The following is a 4748-nucleotide window of genomic DNA, read 5'->3' as shown; positions in this document are numbered from 1 at the left end:
TACCAACCCTGGGCCAGACACTTCTTGTCCAACACACATTCGACCAAAACATCGCATTAGATTCCAGGTCACCCTTTAATTTTACTTCAGTTTACCCTTTAAATATATCCTTATGTCCATTTTCACAAACTTCTCTTTGTTTCTCAATGCATACATTTCAGTTTCAAGTTGTTTTTTTTTTCAAATGTTTTCATGGTCTCAACATAAGCCGTTCCAAATTTGTCTCTATCTCTTTCTTTCATCATTTGTCATTTATATCTTTTCGAACGTATCGTTTACAATAGTTCGGTTCAGCCTTATATATATATATATATATATATATACACTCAGATGGATGAGTTGTAGAGTGTGCATGTAGAACGTGCAACATGTAATGTGGTACGACATATTTCATGATAAGATTGTCAGTGGCTAAATCGTCTCTCTCACTAGGCTTGCCTGGTGACTATGACTGCTGGAAACAAAGCGCACCAAATTTAACACTGTCAAAAGAATATAAGTTCTCAATATAGTGTAAAAGTCTATAGCGCACTAATAACGAGACAGAAATTCCGAGTTACTATTCGAGTTGCTGATAGTGAGACACACCTTAATTCTATAGGAAAAGGCGATATCGCATCCACAGCTAAAATAAATAAATGGGTGGTCGTGGCGCTGCATCCATGGAAGGTAGGAAGACAAAGGGAGAATACAGCGTAATTACGAGTACAAGGAGACCAAACTTTCCAATTTTGTAAGTTTCACTATACAATTTCAATTTCCTGTAAGTCATATTTCAATATCAGCATATAGGTTCCATTAAACTTGAACTAGAGGTCATTCCCTTAAAATATAATTGACTGCTTAGAAAAGATATCTCTGAGCCTGGAAGGTGACGTGATAATTACGGCTACGATGCTTTTTATCATGCTTCCTGGTGATATTCTAGTTATAACAAACAGCCATAGAAAGGCAACACTTTTTTCTGTGCAACCAATGGATATACTGTAAATATGAACCAAATTGCCATCGAAGTACAGCTTGTGAAAAACAGAGCGCATAGTGAACAAGATATTTTATGATACACATGGTAAGATTCTCACGACAAAAACGCGTCATACCAAATATTTGATGGTGTAGGATTAAGCTGAATGCAAACAATAACAACTGACAAAACATCTACGTTTTCTTCGACCTGCAAGAGAGAAACAAATGCTCAAAAAGTTCACATTTGCTATTTTAAAAAAAAGGAATGACTTCTTAAAGAATTCAGCCTTTCCAGAGCCACTCTCATATCTCAGAGAGAGGCTTGATACAAACTAAAAAAACTAACGCGGAGCACACAGATGTTTGTTTTGCTTTTTGTGATGGTTACTGCTTGTGTGCGTTAACTCTGTACAGTTCAATTGATTTAGAGATTGCAAAACAGTTCGCACAGCTTTCAATGTGTGTCTTCCTGTTCGCACTAGATATTTAATTTAATGGGAGTTGGCAAAAGATCAGTGAGTATACAGCGGAGGAGCATGAGTTTCCTTTGATTTGCATTCGGATATATACATATATATTGATATACACATGCACAAATACACACAAGCATACATACCTTGTATGATGTATGTATCTATCAATCTATATCTAACTATCTAACATTTATATATATATATATATATATATATGTACGTAACTACATACATACACATATACATACAAACATACATACATACATACAATCATATACACAAGTACAAATATATGTATAGACAGATAGATATAAATAGATACAGATATGTGCATAAAGAAATAGGCAAGCTTGCGTATGCATATGTGTGTGCGTGTTTGTATGTGTATGTATATATTCACACATACATGTATACATGCATGCATTCAAGTATATACATGTATTTGAATGCACAAATGCATTGTATAGATGCATACATACACAAATGCATGTGTATACGTGTATGAAATATAATTATGTACATATGCACATGCATAAGCACATAGCGAGCAATATTTACATACAGCTACATACCTCTAAGTGCCATTGAAAACGTGTTTGGGAATAGGATCTGTGGTAGTATTTAAATAATATCATTATCCATTCATTATAGTTATCCTATTTTTGAAGTTATCTATTTATTTAATCAGTCGTTTGTTCGCTTCTTTATGTCATTATTTATTGTTAACACACAAACGTAATTATTATTAAAGCAACATATATATATATATATATATATATATATATATATATATATATATATATATATATATATAATATATATATATATATATATAGGTATATGTTTGCGCACATATTTGGACACATGTTTTTATATATGTATATATTACGTGTGTATGATATATATGAATATAAAACGAAATTTGTGTTTATAAACAAGTAAACCTGACGCTTTCGCAAATATAATTGAATGAAATACAAAAATAAGCGAATCCTGTGAAGCTATTTATATTTGTAGCTATTTGTTTATTACTATTATCATTATTATTATTATTATTATTATTATTATTATTATTATTATTATTATTATTATTATTATTCAAACTATTGTTTATTTTGTAGAAGCCTATATATTTATATTTCAAATTAGTGCCTACCTACACGTACATATAAACAAAGATTTATGATTGCGTTGTGTTCTGTGTGTGTGTGTATGTGTGTGTGTGTGTGTGTATGTGTGTGTGTGTGCGAGCGTCTGTGCGTGTCTGAGTCTGTTGTTGTTCTTGTATGTCTGTATATGTGCAGGCTTAATTTATAAAAACAGAATCACGCATACATTCATATAAATAGATATATAGGTACATAGACACGTACATGTACACGTACATAAATACACATATATATATGTATATATTTATCTATATATATTTATATTCCTTTATACATTTCTATGTATACATGTGTATATTTAAAGATATGTATAATACAACCTATATATACAACTATATACATGTGTGTGTGTGTATATATATATATTTTACGTGCGCGCGGTGTGTATGTTTAAATATATGTATAATACCAATTCATGCACCTCAGCAGACACACACATACATATTCAAACACATGTATACATCCAGACGTATATGTATATGTATTGATCAATACATATCCATGAGAGGTTTCCTACATATTGGACGTATCTTTCATGGAAGTTGTGTATTAAAATCTGATACAATTGTGCCTCCGTAAGTTCGAAATCAAGTAATTAAACGCATATCCTAGATTTGAAGATATAGAAGTTCTTCATTGAATATTATTCATGGTGGTAATATGATTAAGATTATCATCAAGTGTTTTTATGAGAGTGTGTGTATATATAACTGTGTGTGTCACTCACACTCTGTTCCTTTCATAATATGCGTGTATTTCTGTGTACTTATATGCGTGTTTGTATCTGTATATTTTTATATATGCCTGTACATGTGTGTGTGTGTGTATGTGTACGTGTTCTATACTTAGGAATGGTGTGATGACCCTATTTAATATCTTTCATACACAATTACTATGAAGCTCTTATTGATAAGTTTTTCCTCGTTTTACTCCAAAACTCCAGCGGAGAGCATAATTGAAGCGCTAGAATTCATGAATTCTATTTACCAAGAACGCAGCATTTTGATTATCAAAAGAGGTGACTTGAGAGAGAAAGATTCGCAGCAGTTGCGAGTTGAAAATTTATCTTTTCATAGAATTTATCGGTTTGTATGTCAGCAGGAGAATACATATGTTTCTAAAAGTATTTATGTAGCAATTTGAGAGAATATTACAGAGTTGGGTAGAAGGACTTGTGGTATTTGTCTCCACTCTCTATGCAATGAGAGCGTCTGTCCAAGTGTCTCGTTTGCTGAAGATAAGTTTGGATAATTGCTGGGCATGTGATGCCTGTTGCGGTAGAAATATCTGCTAGTACGATTCAGACAATTAGACTGTATTGTCAAATTTGGAAAATTCCTAATTGTTGTGATTACTTTCTTTTCTCATTTGGATTTTGTACCAGTTGCCATCAAGAAGTTGATCTATAGTCTCTGGAAGCGGATATAGGATCAATAAATCAGAGTTTCTCTTGTTTTGTGCGACTTTATTGTTGAAATATTTGCTAAGTTATTTCTCTTAGTTCAATTTCGTTTCATAGATAGATAGACAAAGAGAATACAGACAGACGGACGGACGGACGGACGAATGCACAAACGCACAGACGGATGGATGGACAGATGGATGGAAGGATGGATGGATGGATATATATATATATATATATAGAGAGAGAGAGAGATACATACATACATACATACATACATACATACATGGATGGATAGATAGACAGAGAGGCAGATATGTTTTATATTAAACTTCATTTGAATATACCGTTGTATGTTGAAGTTTACTTTAATGTAAAACATTACTTTATGATTATACTTTATTTTATTATACTGTATTTAATGTTCGTAACTATTAGCCAACATGCTTATTTGCTCCACTATAATGCAATCAATCAAACGGCATGAGTGCAATGAATGAATAATTTCCGGAAGTGTATTTTTTCTTGCCATCTTGTGATTTATACTGACACATGAATGCCGATATATCGGAAATATACTTTTCAAATGTACGCTCGTAAACGTAAATTTGAGTAATTTTACTTAGACAAAACAAATTCATAGTCATATCATATATTTGTGGACCTCGCAGTTAAATATGGGAAAGCATATGTAATATTAATAATGATTTCAAATTTTGTGACAAGGCCAGCGATTTT

Source organism: Octopus sinensis, linkage group LG2, assembly GCF_006345805.1.
Source record: "Octopus sinensis linkage group LG2, ASM634580v1, whole genome shotgun sequence".
In the NCBI taxonomy this organism is placed as follows: Eukaryota; Metazoa; Mollusca; class Cephalopoda; order Octopoda; family Octopodidae; genus Octopus; species Octopus sinensis.
The sequence above is the reverse complement of the archived record's forward strand: the minus strand, read 5'-3'. Positions refer to the sequence as shown.